Genomic DNA, 19,071 nt, shown 5'->3' with positions numbered 1-19,071 from the left:
ATAACCAGGCAGATGGCAAAGTTGATCCAGCAGTGCAGTTGACAACTAAGAAACCACTGATTACGCACAGATGGATTTTAACATTTATCCTTCCTGCGCAGTAACTCAAAATACAATCGGCCCTCCTTATCTGCAAGGGATTGGTTCTGGGACCCCTCGCAGATACCAAAATTCGTGGATGTACAAGCCCCTTATTCAATGTGTCTCAATAAGGTGGATCTTAGGACCCAGTGGAACCCCAGACCTTATTTAACCTGTCTAAGTGCGGAACATTAGGACGAAGCGGCAAAGTTCTGAATCTGCAGTGTTTCTGGTCATGAAAATAATCACAATCACGATTGAAAATAAAGTGGAAATAATAAAGCAATCGGAAAGAGGTGTAACGCCATTGGTTATTGGAAAAGCGTTAGGCTACAGTCGGTCAACTACCGGAACAATTTTAAAAGATAAAGTGAGAAAAGCTCTGCCCCGATGAAAGCTACAATTATTACTAAACAACGCAGTGGTTTACTTATTGGGTTTTGGATAACACAGTGCATAACACACTCGGGAGTGATCTGTCACTAGATCGAACTCGGGAACTTCTACCCCGAGCCCAACACTGAAACATACGTTCTGAATTGTTTTATATGCATCGAAAGGTAAAATACATACTATATACAAAGACAAACGTTTGACTAACTGACGCTAAATAATACTAGATGTACCGGTTCCAACTTACTTAGTAAGAATTTGCAATTTTTTCCGATCCTGATCCACCATAACCCATGCACATACTCCCGTATACTTTAAATCGTCTCTAGATTACTTACAATACCTAATACAACGTAAATGTTATGTAAAATAGTTGTTATGCTGCATTGTTTAGGGAATAATGACAAGAAAAAAAGTCTTTACATATTCACACAAGTGCTGGAAGAGCACCTCCGGTTTTTCGCGAGTCGCCGTTGGTTGAATTCGCGGATAAGGGGGGCCGACTGTATGGCTAAGAAGCCTGCCAACGCAGACAATTCAGTGCAGCATGATTCTGATACCCATGATAGCCAAAATCGGGATTCAGGTTATAATGACTTGTCAGTGAAATTTCTTTCTTCATTGTTTCAACAGGATTCAGGTAGTGAGTCTGACGAGAAAGATGTATCCCTGTCTAGGAAGAAGTTTATAGCACAACAGAACCATGACCCTGAGATTGAAGCTTTAAAAGAAACAGCTCTCTCAGGTGATGAGATTAAGAAAGTGCCAGTCGGGTATTATCTCAAGGATGGTGTATTAATGAGGAAGTGGAGGCCACCTACTATACCAGTGAGAGAGGAATGGGCAATTGTTCACCAGGTTGTAGTTCCTAAAGTTTATAGGACTGAAATTCTAACTTTGGCCCTTAGTATGCCCTTAGGTGTGCCCTTAGGTGGCCATTTTGGAGTGAATAAAACTGTAAATAGGATTATGAATGAATGTTACTGGCCTAATTTAAGGAAAGATGTTGTGATCTTTTGCAGAACCTGTCACACTTGTCACGTTATGGGTAAACTTAATCACGTCACCCCAGTGGGCCCACTCTGCCCGAAACCGGCATTCGGTGCACCCTTTTCCAAAGTCATAGTGGATTGTGTTGGCCCATTGCCAAAGACTAGATATGGCAGTCAGTATCTGATAATTTTTATGTGAACCTCATCCAGATTCCCTGAGGCAATACCTTTCAGAAATATTAAAGATAAAACTGTGGTGATGGCTCTTACCAAGTTTTTTATTTACTTTATTTGGTTTTCCTAAAGAAATCCAGTCTGATCTAGGAAGCAATTTTACATCTGGATTATTCCAGCAGGTAGTTTATGAACGGGGAGCTAAAGAAATTACCTTGTCTCCGTACCATCCAGAATCACAAGGTTCTTAAGAAAGATTTCATTCTACCCTCAAAACAATGACTACGACATAATGTGTTGAAAATGGAAAAGACTGGGATGAAGGAATACATTTGCTTTTGTTCGCAGTAAGAGAGTCAGTACAGGAATCACTGGGCTTTAGTCCATTTGAACTTGGATTTGGTCATAGCGTAAGGGGACCTTTGACCTTGTTAAAGGAACAGAGGATTGATGGCGATGTACATGTTAACTTAGACTATGTTCTGAAGTTCAAAAATAAACTAAACCAAGCCTGAGGTCTAGCGAAACAAAACTTAAAGATCTTTCAAAACAAAATTAAGTGTTGATTTGATAAGCGGGCTTGCGAAAGAAAATACCAGGAGGGAGATAAGGTGTTTGCCTTATTTCCAATGATGACAAATCCACTTCAGGCGAAATTCAACGGACTATATTAAATAGTTTGTCAAATTAATGATGTGAATTATGTTATTAAAACACACGACCGACATGAACTAACACAGGTGGTACACATAAATATTATAAAGCCTTATTTTGACAAGCAGGCACCATCTGTGAGTGTTGTTGTCAAAACAGATGAATCTGGCAACCCTGAGAATGAAACAATTGACTCGTCTGAGACTTTTCACAAGCCAAACATGGTCCCAGTTAGGCTAATGAACTAAGTTGTTCTAGAAAACATTGATAACAAATTGGCTCATCTGCAGCCAAAGCAACAACAGCTGAAGGAATTAATTCTGAAGTTTAAAGATTTATTTCCCGATGTTCCCAAGAAAACCACGGTCGCAGTACATGACGTAGATATTGGTCAAGCCAAACCGATTAAACAACACCCATATCCATGAAAGTAGAAAAGCGTAAATTGGCTGAGCAAGAAATTGAATATATACTGAAAATGGTATTATTAGGCCTTCAACATCGGATTGCAACTCACTCTGCATTATTGTGCCCAAACCTGATGGTAGTGTTAGATTTTGCGCTGATTACAGGAAGGTAAATGCAGTAACAAAAACAGATGCCTATCCTATCCCTAGGTTGGATGATTGCATCGATAAGGCTGGAAAGGCTAAATTTCTTACAAAGATTGATCTGTTCGAAAGGGTGTTGGTATGTTCTATTGACGGACAGAGGTAGAGACATTTCTGTGTTTGTGACACCATTTGGGTTGTATGAATACAATGTCTTGCCATTTGGAATGAAAAATGCCCCAGGAGCATCCCAGGGAATAATTGATTCTGTAATTCGAGGGTTGGAACACACAGATGCCTATACTGATCACTTAGTCACAGGGGGTGACCCTTCGGAAGAGCATATCTCTGCAGTAGAAAAGCTGTTAGACAGGCTTACCCAGGCCAACCTTACAGTTAATGTAGCTAAGAGTGAACTTGTCCATGCCACTGTGACCTATATTGGCTATGTTGTTGGTCAAAGCAAGTTGGCTCCTGTTCAGGCAAATGTCCAGGTGACTTCTGAAGTTCTTATTCCGGCTGGTTAAAAAAGGCTCTCAAAGGTTTCTGGAAATGGTTGGATATTATCATAAGTTCTGTAAGAACTTTGTTGGAATCGCTCTTCCTCTGACTAATCTCCTGAAGAAGGGTGAAAAGTTTGTTTGACCGAGCCTTGTCAGGAGGCATTTGATCGATTGAAAGTTATTATTTGAGACTAGGCCAATCAATGTAGTGTCGTCAGCAAATTTAATTAGCAGATCGGAGCTGTGGGTGGCGACACAAGTCATGGGTGCACTGAGAGTAAAGGAGGGGGCCAAGCAGACAACCCTGAGGGGTATGTTTGCTGAGGGTCAGAGAGACAGAGATGAGGGAGCCCACTCTTACCAACTGCTGGCGATCTGACAGGAAGTCCAGGATCCAGCTACACAAGACAGGGTGAAGGGCGAGGTCTCTGAGCTTCTTGTCGATACTTCACGCCTTTGTATGGCTACTGCTCTGCCCATGACTGCAAGGAACTGCAGAGAACTTTGGAGAACAGAGAACATCAGAAAAACAAGCATCCCCTCCATGGACTCTTCCTACTCTTCCCCTGCCTCGGAAAAGCAGGACATGCAGTCAGAGATCCTCACAATCTGGTCATTCTTGCTGCAAACCCACTCCCCAATCGGGGAAGAGATACAAGAGCCTTAAAGCGTGGACAACCCGGCTCAAGGACGGCTTCCTGTCTGCGGTTATAAGCCAACTAAATGATAAAATGGACGCAACCTCACAACGTAACCCAACATGACCCTGCACCAAATGTCTATCTGCACTGCACTTTCTCTGCAGCCATAATGTTTATTTACATTAGACAGACTGAGCTTCTGCTTTGGTAACACAGAAGGTAACTTAACTGTTGTCATTTCTGAGGAATACAAATAAATGGAAAAGGATTCAATCTCGCATTACGATCTGCGGTAACTGGGATCAGGTGACCGGTGGTGGGTCTCCCATATCTATATCAGAATCAGGTTTAATAGCACCGGCATATGTCATGAAATTTGTTGTCTGTGTGACAGCAGTAGAACCAAATTCATAACAATAGATTTTAGCAATCGTGATTTAAAATAAGAATATACTTATTAAATAGTTAAATTATATAAGCAGTACAAAATTTTTTAAAAAATTGATAAAATGTAGTAAACTATTTTAATTGTGTGGAACTATTTGACTGGGTTGTTGCTTTGGAATTTCTGGAGTGAAGCTTAACTAAACTGTACACATTTATGAGAAGCCCAGAAAAATACAAAAGGCTAAATTCTCACATTAATGGATCATACATCCAGAAACATCGGCTGCACTTCGGCCAGCAAAAAAAAAGTGGAATGAAACATGCTGAAAATATTGCAGAGAAAAATGTTGTCCACCCACAACGAGAGGACGTGACAAATCAGGATCTCACTGCCTTGTCTAAACGGGCGAAAGATGAAGTTACACGTACACGTAGAGCAGTGACCCGTAGATGCTGCAGATCTGGAGAAAAACGTGACCAGGAAACGGGATCAGGTAACGGTGGAGGGTCTCCCACCTCAACCGATGACTCTGCTCCTCACCCTCACACACTGCCCGACCCATCCTCCGCATTTCCCACATTATTCCATATTTACACCAGATACATGTTTAGTTTTCCCCTCCATATCGTCCCTGTCCCTTTCCCTCCATCCTCAGGTCACAAAGTCACGGGATCGATTCCCATCCCTGTCTGACACACAATTCAGACCCAAACCAGAAACAGGCTGGTTTCATTTAAATCAGTCTATGTTTATAAATACTATTTTCTATACACATTCCTCTGGCCCCATTGGACAGGATTACTGAAACATCAAGTGAGAAACAGCAGCAGTAGGCCATTCAGCCCTAAACATCAACAAGTTGGCAGCTGCTCTCCCATCTCAGCCACAAGTGTCTGCCCGATCCTCATTTCCTCGATCCATCTGCCGGCCTCTGTTTTATGTGAGGACGATCACTGGGTCTTCACCGCACTCTGTGGTGGGGATTTACAGACATTCGCCACCCTCAGAGTGGAGACATTTCCCCTCATCTCAGTCCTGGACAGTCCATCCACTTCTTCAGAAACTGGGATCCCTAGATCAACCTGTAATGATGTTCTGCATTTCAATGTGTTCATCCTCGATTCTCTAAATAAAAAGGTTTATCAAATTTGATCATTCTCCATATGATGACCCTACCACTCCAGGGATCAGTCTGTTGAATCTTCATTGCACTCTCTATAACAAATACTCTCTTACCTCTTTGTTAATCCTCTGTGGAATTAATTTCCATCTTCTGCAGCCCCATGTTGTCCCAACCACTCACCTCCCACCCCTGTCACTATTTCCACCTTCCCACATCCCCCCTCAGCTGAATCCACCTCTCACTCCCCAGCTCTTGCCCCATCCCCACCCCTCACCTCTTTTCTCTGACTATTTCCCGTCCACTCTCAGTCCAGAGGGAGGGTCTCAGCCCGAAATATTGACGGTCCATTTCCCTCCACAGATGCTGCCCGACCCGATGAGTTCCTCCAGCAGTTTGTTCTTTGGTCTGTAAATCCGTGTTAGTATGGGGAGCGGGATTTTACACCGTATTCCAGGTACAGTCTCAACAAAGCCCAAATAATTGTCACTTTGCCTGAACCATTCGCCCCGCTTGCAGGGCAACAGTCTGCCGGTGTTTGCCCCCAAGGTGGTGAATCCCTCTGCTCGTTAACACCATGGGCTCAGACATTTCCACAGAAGAGACCCTCCTGTCCCTACCGGGACAAACATCCTGTCCGCCCCCTCTCACATCATCTTCGTCCTTTCAATAAAATCCCCCTCTCAATCTCTCCCGGAATCGCCGATGGGCCGAGCGGTCTCCTCCTACCTTTCAGCGGTACATCGGACTCCGGCCGCAGGAGACGCTTCACAAACGCCCCCAACTTTCCTCGGAGGGAAAAGGAAATAAGTCAGAGAGCGGACATTTACTTTGGGATTTGTTTCGCTCTGACGGAAGATGGACGCTCAAGCGGGAAACAGTTTCCCGCGGGGTAACGCCCACTCAGCTTGTCCGTCTCCGTTAATGTTTGTAACCACTGATTGACATCGTTTCACACCAATGGGAGTAGCGCAGGTCCTGAAGCTTTAGTTTTCAGCGGTGGGGGAGGGGCGTGTGGTGAACTACATATTCCTGTCTGGACACGCCCCCCGTTGACTGCTGCTGTTGCTCCTCCCACAGACCGTGGCTCCTCCCACGGACCCCGGTATAAAGGCGACTGGAGACACCGCTCCGGCCTCAGTCTCCAGGATGTAGTATGGTGGTCAATTGTTGCTTGTTCTTTCTTCCAGCCAATAAAAGCCTTTTTCTCGCCTCACGTCTCTCAGAGTTATTGATGGTGCATCAGGGCGGTCACGCGATAGGTAGCTCAGCTGTTAAACCGACCAAGCTTGAGCTCTCCAGCGCTTCGGTGACGTAAGACACCGCGCACGTGAGGGCAGGTCCCGGTGTGGGGGATCCCATGTGTGACGTCCAGCGCGTGGATTCGCCTGTGTGACGTCACTGGGGAGCGCATGTAATTAAAAACACCTTACTGGACTTTTCTGATGATTTCAGTGGGACAACAACATTAATCACGGGTTTCATCACTGGATCTTGTGTTGTGAGATGTAAAGTCCCCTGTTATGTGTCCAGATGTTGGTGGAGTGGCTAGCGTGGTGTTTGTCTCGATTCGGGTCACACCAGAATTGCCAGCGGGGTCTACACACAGTGTATTATCAACTGAAAAACCCTCGGTCCTGCAGTCTTTGTCTCCTGGTAAACTCAACACCCTGACAATGTGGACCATAGACACCCGTTCCTCTTTAAAGTCAGTAATTCATTCAGACAGCTGATCGCTGAGAGGAATTATATTTATTGGTCATTAAAGTTCGCCCAGATTCGTTTCGACAGATTTGATGTGGATTTCGGGGTGTCATGGTGAAAGGACCGGACGGCCGAACTCTCTCCGTTGTCCAAACATCCTTCCAGGTGAGGCGACACTTCAACTGTGAATCTTCCGGGGTCGCCTATTGTGTCCGCTGCTCCCGATGCGGCCGCCTCTTCACTGGTGACACTAGCTCCTCCGCAGTTGTGCGGGGTAGGGTTGAATTTTTACGGGAGCGGATCGATATTATTGTTCCCTTTTGTGCGGGAGGGGTGGGTTTTGGCGGTTGATGATCGGGATGCCGTTCTTTTTGATGCGGGGTGTCGGGTGGGAGTTTGATTTTTCTCTCTGAACGACTTTCTTTGTTTTGTGGTTCTCGGGAAAAGAAATAAAACGCAAGAGTTGTTTAAGGATACCTGCTTTGATAATAAACTGACCTTTGAACCTTCCGCTCCCAGTAGGACTTCCCGGTATCCAATCATTTCCATTCCTATTCCCATTCCCGTTCCGACGCGTCAAACCATCGCCTCCACTTGGGCCAAGTAAAGGCCACCCTCAGGGTCCAGGATCTGCACCTTATATTCCGTCTGGGTCGACCCCCCCCCCCCGACCTGATGGCATGAATATCAATTTCTCCTTCCGCTGAACAAATGTCCCTCCTTCCCATTCCCTCTCTTCCTCTGACTTTTCACGTCCTCTCACGTGCTTATCACGTCTCTCTGGGTCCACAGCTCCTATTCTCCACTCTCCTCTCCTATTGGATTCTATTTTCTTCTGCTCTTGAGCTTTCCCATCTACCTGGCTTCACCTGTCACCATCCAGCCATCCATTTCCTCGCCCGCCCCGATTTTATTCAGAAATTTCCCCCATTCCATCTCAGTCCTGAAGGAGGGTTCAATTAGAAAAGTCGACTATTGACTCTTTTCGATAGATGCTGCCTGAGTTCCGCCAGCATTTTGTGTGATTTCCAGCATCTGCAGATTTTGCCGTGTTTGTGAATGACCTCTCAGTAGGAGGGGTTGGGTGGAAGAGTGGATATGGCCTGTGCAGAGAGATCAACCGTACAGAGCCTCGACGTTGATTTCTTTCTCTTCATTCCTGAATCGGAACTTCCCATCTTTGAACTGGAGAGATGTCTATGAGATTCCGATCTGCACCACAGTCGATGGGTGAAAAGGAAGCTGAGAGCATTACACAACTAGAGGAAGCTGACTGCTGAGAGAACCAATCCGTCAGGATTCCCCTCCCTGCTGACGGGTATTCTCTTTTACAGAACGCTTGGGACATGCGCCCGGAAATAGATAATGGACAATAGGTGCAGAAGTAGACCATTCGGCCCCTCGAGTCTGCACCGCCATTCTGAGATCATGGCTGATCATTCACTATCAATAACCAGTCCCTGCCTTGTCCCCATATCCCTTGATTCCCCTATCCATCAGATATCTATCTAGCTCCTTCTTGAAAGCATCCAGAGAATTGGCCTCCACCGTCTTCCGAGGCAGTGCATTCCACACCTCCACAACTCTCTGGGAGAAGAGGCTCTTCCTCAACTCTGTTTTAAATAACTGACCTCTTATTCTCAATCCATGCCCTCTGCTACTGGACTCTCCCAACATCTGGAACATATTTCCTGCCTCAATCCTATCAAATCTTTTAATTATCTTAAACGTTTCAATCAGATCCCCTCCCAATCTCCTCAATTCCAGTGTGTACAAGCCCAATCTCTCCAATCTCTCTGCGTAAGACAGCCCTGCCATCCCAGGAATCAACCTAGTGAATCTACGCTGCACTTCCTCAATTGCCAGAATGTCCTTCCTTAAACCTGGAGACCAAAACTGTACACAATATTCCAGGTGTGGTCTCACCAGGGCCCTGTACAAATGCAAAAGGACATCCTTGCTCTTGTATTCAATTCCCCTTGTAATAAAGGCCAACATTCCATTTGTCCTCTTCACTGCCTGTTGCACTTGCTCATTCACCTTCATTGACTGATGAACTAGGACTCCTAGGTCTCTTTGCATTTCTCCCTTACCTAACTCTACACCGTTCAGACAATACTCTGCCCTCTTGTTCCTGCTTCCAAAGTGGATAACTTCACATTTATTCACATTGAATGACATCTGCCAGGTATCTGCCCACTCTCCCAGCCTATCCAAGTCTCCCTGTATTCTCCTAACGTCCTCTTCGCATGTCACACTGCCACCCAGTTTAGTATCGTCAGCAAACTTGCTGATATAGTTTTCAATGCCCTTATCTAAGTCGTTGACATAAATCGAAAAGAGCTGTGGTCCCAATACAGTGCCCTGTGGTACCCCACTAGTCACCTCCAGCCAGTCCGAGAAACACCCATTCACTGCTACCATTTGCTTTCTATCTGCCAACCAGTTTTCTATCCATATTGAAACCCTGCCCTCAACGCCATGAGCTCTGATTTTACTCACCAGTCTCCTATGTGGCACCTTATCGAATGCCTTCTGAAAATCTAGGTACACTACATCCACTGGCTTACCCTCGTCTAACATCCTTGTTACACCCTCAAAACACTCCAACAGTTTAGTCAAGCATGATTTGCCCTTGGTAAATCCATGCTGGCTCGGCCTAATCCTATTTCTGCCATCTAGATGTGCCACTATTTCGTCCTTAATAATGGACTCAAGCATCTTCCCCACGACTGACGTTAGGCTAACAGGGCGATAGTTCTCCGTTTTCTCCTTCCCTCCCTTCTTGAAAAGTGGGATAACATTAGCCACTCTCCAATCTTCAGGAACTGATCCTGAATCTAAGGAACATTGGAAAATGATTACCAATGCATCCGCAATTTCCTGAGCCACCTTTTTTAGAACCCTCGGATGCAGACCATCTGGACACGGGGATTTATTAGCCTTCAGTCCTGTCAGTCTACTCATCACAGTTTCTTTCCTAATGTCAATCTGTTTCAATTCCTCTGATATCTTATGATCCTGGCCCATCCATACATCTGGGAGATTGCTTGTGTCCTCCCAGGTGAAGACAGATCTAAAGTACGCATTAAATTCTGTTGCCATTTCCCTGTTTCCCATAACAATTTCTCCCAATTCATTCTTCAAGGGGCCAACATTGTTCTTAACTATCTTCTTTCTCTTCACATAGCTAAAAAAGCTTTTGCTATCCCTTTTTATATTCCTGACTAGACTGAGCTCATACCTGATTTTTTTCTCTCCGTATTGCTTTTTTAGTTAAGATCTGCTGTTCCTTAAAACTTTCCCAATCATCTGTATTCCCACTCATCTTAGCCCTGTCATACTTCTTTTTCTTTAATGCTATACAATCTCTGACTTCCTTTGTCAACCACTGTGGCCCCTTCCCCCTCTTTGAATCCTTCCTTCTCATTGGAATGAACTGCTTTTGCATCTTTTGTATTATCCCCAAGAATATCTGCCACTGCTGACCCACTGTCTTTCCTGCCAGGGCATCCGCCCATTTAACTTTGGCCAGCTCTTCCCTCATTTCTCCGTAGTCTCTTTTATTTAATTGCAACACTGACACCTCTGATCTGCCCTTATCCCTCTCAAATTGTAGATAAAAACTTATCATGTTATGATCACTACTTCCTAATGGCTCCTTTACTTCAAGATCACTTATCAATTCCTGTTCATTACACATCACCAAGTCCAAAATAGCCTCGTTCCTGGTTGGCTCAAGCACAAGCTGTTCCAAAAATACACCCCTTAGACACTCCACAAACTCCCTATCCTGCGGTCCAGCAACTACCTGATTCTCGCAGTTCACCTGCATGTTGAATTCTCCGATAACGACTGCATTACCTTTAGCACATGTCAATGTTAACTCCCTAATCAATTTGTACCCAATATCCAGGCTACTGTTTGGGGGCCTGTACACAACACTCATTAGGGTCTTTTTACCCTTACTGTTCCTCAGCTCAATCCACACAGACTCTACTTCCCCTGTTCCTAAGTCACCCCTTGCTAAGGACTGAATCTCATTCCTCACCAACAGGGCCACCCCATCCCCTCTTCCCATATTTCTGTCTCTACGATAGCACGTATACCCTGGTTCACTGAATTATCAGGCCTGATCCCCTTGCAGCCGTGTCTCCGTTATCCCAACAATATCGTAGTTCCCCATTTTCATCTGAGCTTCAAACTCATCTGTCTTATTTCTGACACTATGCGCATTCAAGGATAGAATTCTTAGCCCATTCCTCCTCTCTTTGCTTAAAACACTGTCTATTGTACCTAACCCAGCTCCTTGAACTTCCATCGGGCTAATTGCACCTTGAATTTTGATGACCTTCTCAAGATCACCCAAACTTCTACACATTTAACCCCATGCTCCTTCGGACCAACCCTCTGTACGTGTAACTTTTCCAACACATGTTCTGTCTCACCTTTCTCCTTTACACAATTAATATTCGGGAATCGTGTATTCCCCACCTGTCCCTTATCCCTCATCATATCATCTTCTCTCGTATTCTGGATCCCTGCCCCCTGCACATCTAGTTTAAACCCCCCCGAGCAGCACTGGCAAACATTCCTGCAAGAATGTTAGTACCCCTCCAGTTCAGATGTAGACCGTCCCTTCGAAACAGATCCCAACGTCCCTGGAACAAAGACCAATTATCCAAAAACCTGAACCCTTCCTTCCTGCACCATGCTCTCAGCCTCGGATTAATGTGCATAATCATTCTATTCTTCGCCTCCCTCGCACGTCGCACAGGTAGCAATCCCGAGATTGTCACCCTGGAGGTCCTGACTTTCAGCTTCGCTCCTAACTCCCTGAACTCTCTAAGCAGGACCCCCTCACTCACCTTACCTACATCGTTGGTCCCTACATGGACCACTACATCTGGGTTCATGCCCTCGTTCTCAAGAATAGCCTGCACCCGATCTGAGATGTCCCGGACCCTGGCACCAGGGAGGCAACATACCATCCGAGACTCCCGATCTGCCCCACAAAATCTCCTATCTGCCCCCCGACTATAGAATCCCCTAAAACTATCGCTCTCTTCTCTTCCCTCCTCCCCTTCCTAGTTGAGGGTTCAACCTCTGTGCCAGAGGCAGGACCACTACAACTCATTCCTGGTAGGTCATCCCCATCAACAGTATCCAGTACGGTATACTTATTGTTAATGGGAATGGCCGCAGGGGTGCTCTGCTCTCTCTGCCTGCTCCCCTTACCACTCTGGACCGTCACCCATCTGCCTACTTCTTGGATTATTGGTGTGACTACCTCCTGATAACTCCTATCTATCTCTGCCTCTGCCTCCCGAATGATCCGTAGTTCATCCAGCTCCCGATCCAACTCCCTAACTCGGGCTGACCCTGTGTTGACCCTGACTTCCCACATACTGCATACGGAGCACACCACTGCTCTGACTGTCTCCCCCATACCTGAACTGGATTGATAGAATAAGTCTAAAAAGCACCTAGCGACCTTACCTTCTTCCCCTCGGCGAGCAATCACACAGGCTTATCGAAGTCCCTTACGCCGAAGCCCACTTAGCCAAAGCCCAGGACTCTGCTTCCACGGACTCCGCTGCTCGCTCTGACAAGAAGTCCTGCCTTTTGAAGTGCGCGCTCGACGCTGACGTCACTCGCGCCTGCGCAGTTCCCCCTCCTCCACAGGTATTGACCAGGTAGGCTTAAATCCTACCTATACGGTCGAATTCTCTGAGATCCCAGCGGAATCACAAGCTGTAACGTCCTCCCGATTCAAATTGTCCTGGATCACCACAATAGAGTCAGGAAACTTTTCTCCTGCATCACTCTGATTCCTCTTGAGACAGGCGCACACGCTCTACTTGCATAAGCTCCTCCATGGACTAGATGCTGTGTGGCGATGGAGGAGCCAGTCGGTTACCCAGTCGTCAAGTGGAACAGACAGATTAATCATTTCATCCAGACTACCCTGATCGTCCCGGACTGCGATCTCACGTAGGACCCCTGCATTCAGTCCACACTGGAAGGCAGTGATGAGCAATCTCTCATGCAAACCCGTCTCTCCTGCAGGCGTGCGGAATTTAATTGCCCCCGTAAAATGTCGAACAGGCTGAGTGGAGGTCCATCTGGAAGATAGACCATGTACGCCAGTTTTTGCCCACCGTCACCAAAACAACCAGGCTGGGCATGGAATGTCAGCTCGCATTTGGGAATAAACATCCTGCAACAATCAGGATCAGCATAATATCCGCCTGGTTGTGCAATATATATATAGGTTCGGATATGGCCCGAGTGCGGAGCAACAGACACTGAAGCAGGTCGATAGTTCACACACTTTAATGCGAACAGAGTTAGAGAAAAGAATAAACGCTACGCCAAACAGGGCCATTAACTAAAATTCTCAAAAGGAAAATGAAGACTACAGTGCGGTTGAAAGGAATAACTTAATATAAAATGAACAACAACACACACAAAATGCTGGTGGAACACAGCAGGCCAGGCAGCATCTATAGGGAGAAGCACTGTCGACGTTTCGGCCCGAGACCCTTCGTCAGGACAGGACCCTTTATCCTGACGAAGGGTCTCAGCCCGAAACGTCGACAGTGCTTCTCCTTATAGATGCTGCCTGGCCTGCTGTGTTCCACCAGCATTTTGTGTGTGTTGTTTGTATTTCCAGCATCTGCAGATTTCCTTGTGTTTTCTAATATAAAATGAATATCGGGAGTCAGTTTCCTCAAACACTCCAATTTCTCAGGCAAGGCCGAAAGTAAGCAGGCAGCGATGTGTTGTTGTGCTTGCTTCAAGTTTCGACAAGCACTATGACAGAAATAATTGATTTTAATACTATCACACTGAAATAATAATTAGGCAGGGGCCCTGTCACGACCACGGATTCGGCAGCACAGCAGCTACGGCAGTTGCGCTCGTGAGGATGCACGTGTCAGAAAATTATTATTTCATTGTGATAGTATTTAACTCAATTCTTTCTGTCATAGTGCTAGGCGCTGTCCCGGAGGCGGAACAGAACTGTATCTGTTGGAAGACCCGGATGAACGGCTTGTCCAAGGTATCCTCAGCCGCAATACACTGTATTAAATTGCAGGGAGATGGGAACCAGAATGCCAGATGTTGGGAAGACTGCAGACAGAGCAAGGAATCAAAGGTTGAGCATGGTGCGACTACTGACCCGAGCTGCATGTATTTCAATACAGGAAGTAACGGAGGAAAGTTGTGTAACGAGCTGGAGATGAGGGAGCTGGTTGGGCAGACAGAGGCAACGTGTAGTGAGGAAAGGCTGTCGATAGGGCAAAATTGCAGTCAACAAGATGCAACATAAATGGTGGACAATATCGAAAAGCGTGCATACAGAAATGAAGATGTTATATTTGAATGAGGCGGTATACAGACTAAGGCAGATAAATTTGCAGCACAGTTGCCAATCGGAATGATGTTAGTGGCGTCTCTGAACAATCTAAAAGGGTGGATACAGGGCTGAACTGAATAGTGGCTGAAAAAAATAGCCTGGTGCTTAATATCCAAGGATCCACATTGTATCAAAACAAAGCAGGAAGTTAGAGTGGGTGGCGTGGCTCTGTTGGTGAAAGATAAATCAAATTATTCGAAAGAGGAGACATGCGGTTGGAAGACGCTGATTCTTTGCGAATAGAGGGGAGCATCTGCAAGGGTAAAACAACAGTGATGGGAGTTGTATACAGACTCAAAAACGGTGGTAAGAATTTGGCTTCCAACCTTCAAAGGCGGATACAAAATGCTTGCCCAAGGAGTGTCATGGTCCCTTCTGGCACCCGGCTATCTTCTTAAGGAATTGGGCCTTAATCACCTCATTTTGTTCCCAATCATTCCCAGGTTCCACTAACTACAAACACCTGTTTTCTATCAGGAACTGCAGTGTAAAAATCCTGTGACCACAAGGAGCTGCCAGTTTATTGGTCGACTCGTGTACGAGTAACCTCGTTCCATGGTTCTTCGGACGATCAGTTCTAAGTCAAGCATCGTTCCTGAATTCTCTACTAAAACCAAGACTCCGGGTAAAGACTCCCCTGGCACCAACTCCGCGTTCGCTACGACCATAACGCCTCCCGACATGGCCTCCGCGCCCGTGTTCAGCATTTGGGTTTGTTCCAGCACCAAGTCCTTGCAACAGAACGAACTGGCCACGATGAACCCAGCGGACACGGATCCCGTACAACAGGCCCTGGCCAGCCAGGGCTACCTATTGGAAAACTACGACCAACTACTTCGGGAGATCGGGGAAAACCTTTGGACACTGACCACGAATGTACAGGAGGTCAGTGAACAAGCGGACCGGGTCTCCGCTTCTTTTTCTCCGTCCCCTCCAAGAACCCCGGTTACCCAAACCGCACCACTCGGGATGGCTTCGCCCCCCGGAATCAGCAGCACCATCCCCTCGACAGCCGTATGTACCCGAGCCTGAACCCTACACAGGGGACCTGGGTAGTGGCCGGGCCTTCCTGCTACAATGCTCCCTGGTTGTCGAGCCGCAACCACATACCTACACCTCCGATATTTCAAAGATTGCATACATCATGGGGCTGCTATGGCCTGGGCAACCGCGATATGGGACAACCGACTAGAGCCTTGTTTCTCCTACTCCTCCTTTGTCGCTGAAATGAGGAAAGTCTTCGAACTATCTATTCGCAGGAAGGACGCCGTGAAACGGCTGCTTACTCTTCATCAGGCTTCGCGAAGAGTGGCTGGGTATTCCACTGAGTTCCGGACCTTAGCCGCAGACTCTGGGTGGAATGACAAGGCCCTACGCGAGGTGTCCCGAAAGGCCCTCTCGGACCAGATAAAGTATGCGTTTGCCGCGAGGGACGACACGGACTGTCTGGACTCTCTGATCTTGCTAGTCATTTGGTTAGATCATTGACTTCGAGAACGTCTGAGAGAGAAGACCCGTTACTACGTTCCACGGGCCATCCCACGGTCCACCTTACCTTCAATCAGCCCTAACCTCTCTCCAACTTCCGTTCCTCGCAGAGCTCCCGCGCCTACTGCTCTGGTGGGTCCGACACTCCCTGCAGCCCCATTAGACTCGGATGCAGATCCCAGCTACTGTGAACTACCAACGAGTCTCTCTCCCTATCCGCTCTGGTGGATTCCGGTGCCGAGGGCAACCAGATCGATGAGGACATAGCCTCCCAGGCTGGAATACCTCGCGAGCTGCTCACTACACCCCTGAAGGCCCGGGCCCTGGATGGAAGACTGCTGGCTCGGGTGACCCACCGTATACCTCCCCTGACCCTGATCCTATCCGGTATCCATCGGGAGGAGGTACTATTCAGTCTCATTCGTTCACCTCAGGCTCCAGTAGTTCTAGAGTATCCATGGCTGACACAAATCTCACATCGACTGATCTACCGGGAGGATAGCCAAATGGAGCCAGACTTCTCACGCCAACTGTCTGTGGTTAGCCCCATCTCTCAGGGGAGCTACCACGACCCAGCCTGTTCCGGAAACCCTCGAATTGTCCCAGGTCCCCACAGAGTACCATGACCTGGGACCAGTATTCAGTAAACAACGAGCTCTTTCCCTGCCCATATGATTGTGCCATCGACCTAATCCCCGGGGCCTCGCTACTCACCAGTCACCTTTTTAACCCATAACGACCGGAGAGAGAGGCCATGGAGAAGTATATCAGCGAGTCCCTCGCGGCGGACATTAGATCTTCATTTTCCCCGGTAGGCGCCGGTTTCTTCTTTGTAGATAAGAAGGGCGGGTCGATTCTTGCTTGTATTGATTACGGAGGCCTAAACAGTATAACAGTTAAGAATACCCTTTACCCCTCATTATTTCGGCTTTTGAACCACTGCGTGGAGCCACCATTTTCTCAAAGCTGGACCTTCGGAACGCATACCATCTAGTCAGGGTGAGGGAGGGGTACGAGTGGAAGACGGCATTTAACACCCCTCTGGGCCACTTCGAATATTTGGTCATGCCATTTGGCCTCACCAATGCTCCCACCAGTTTTCAAGCCCTCATTAATGACGTACTGAGAGACTTAATTAATCGGTTTGTATTCTTTTACGTCAATGATATCCTGATGTTTTCTGGCACCCCTCCAAGAACACGTTCACCGTGTCCGTCAAGTCCTCCAGAGACTGTGGGAAAACCAACTATTTGTGAAGGCGAAGTGCGTTCCATCTTCCTTTTGTCAGCTTCCTGGGTTATATCATCGGCGCGGGCAGGTGAGAGCAAACCCCGAGAAGATCCGGACAGTGGAAGAGTGGTCGAGGCCCACGACCCGCAAAAAACTTCAACAATTCCTGGGCTTTGCAAATTTCAACCGCCGATTTATCAGAGACTACAGTCGAGTGGTGGCACCTCCTTACCCGGCTTACCACGCCTACTACCCCTTTCTGTTGGGATTCTGAAGCTGACTCAGCGTTAACCAACCTGAAGAGGCGTTTCACCACCGCTCCCATCCTGGTCCGTCCGGACACAGCCCGTCAATTCATTGTCGAGGTGGATGGTTCTGACTCCGGGATAGGCGCAGTCCTGTCCCAACGATCAAGTTCGGATGAAAAGCTTCTCCCTGCGCCTTCGATTCTCGCCAACTGTCCCCCACTGAGCGGAATTTACGATGTGGGGAATCGGGAACTCCTGGCAGTCAAACTAGTACTGGAAGAATGGAGGCACTGGCTAGAGGGGGCAGAACAAACGTTTGTGGTATGGAGTGATCATAAAAACCTGGGGTATATTCAGACCGCCAAACGTTTGAACTCCCGCCAGGCCTGTTGGGCATTATTTTTCCGATGGTTAAAGTTTTCCTTCACATACCATCCAGGGTCCAAGAACGGGAAACCGGACGCGCTCTCCCGCCAATACAACTCCAAGGAGGACACTTCCATCCCAGGGACTGTCCTCCCACCATCCTGCATGGTTGCGGCCCTCACTTGGGAGATCGAGTCGAAAGTAAAAGAAGCCCAATGGGATGACCCCGACCCCGGCAATCACCTATTTGTGTCCGTCAGGCCTCAGGTTCTTCAAAGGGGGCACACGTCTGCTACCCTGGGGAGATAGGACCCCAGCGCTCCTGGAAAAACACTTTCGGTGGCCGTCCATGGAGGCGGATACCCCTTCCTATGTCTCGGCATGTTCCACCTCTGCCCGGAGAAAAGCCTCTCATCGGCCACCTGCGGGTTTACTTCGTCCTCTACCTGTTCATGGTCATCCCTGGTCACACATTGCCCTAGACTTGGTCACCGGTCTACCATCTTCACATGAGAACACCACCATACTCACCATGGTAGACCGATTCTCCATGGCACTTGCTAGCCCTCCCTAAACTCCCTTCCTCTTAAGAAACCGCAGATCTTCTCATCCGCCACGTCTTCCGCCTGCACGGAATCCCCGCAGACATCGTCTCCGATCGAGGTCCTCAGTTCATCTCACTGGTATGGAAGGCCTTCTGTCAAGCCTTGGGTACAATGGTCAGCCTGTCATCCAGCTTCCACTCCCAGACGATCAGGCAGATGGAACGGGTCAACCAAGACCTGGAGGAGACACTACGTTGTGTAATGGCAAACAACCCGTCGACTTGAAGCGACCACCTCCCGTGGGTTGAGTACGCCCACAACTCTGTAGTAAGCTCAGCCATCGGACACTACATTGTAATAGCAAACAACCCGTCGACTTGATGCGACCACCTCCCGTGGGTTGAGTAAGCCCACAAGCTCAGCCATTGGAAGGTCCCCATTTGAGTGTTCCCTGGGGTAACAACCCCCGCTGTTCCCCGCGCAGGTAGAGGATATTGCAGTACTCATCGGTTCAGGACCAGATCGATCGGTGCGTTAAGATGTGGGAGGAGACACGCACGGCCCTACTCA

This window comes from Hypanus sabinus, chromosome 18 (assembly GCF_030144855.1).
Source record: "Hypanus sabinus isolate sHypSab1 chromosome 18, sHypSab1.hap1, whole genome shotgun sequence".
Taxonomy (NCBI): Eukaryota; Metazoa; Chordata; class Chondrichthyes; order Myliobatiformes; family Dasyatidae; genus Hypanus; species Hypanus sabinus.
The sequence above is the reverse complement of the archived record's forward strand: the minus strand, read 5'-3'. Positions refer to the sequence as shown.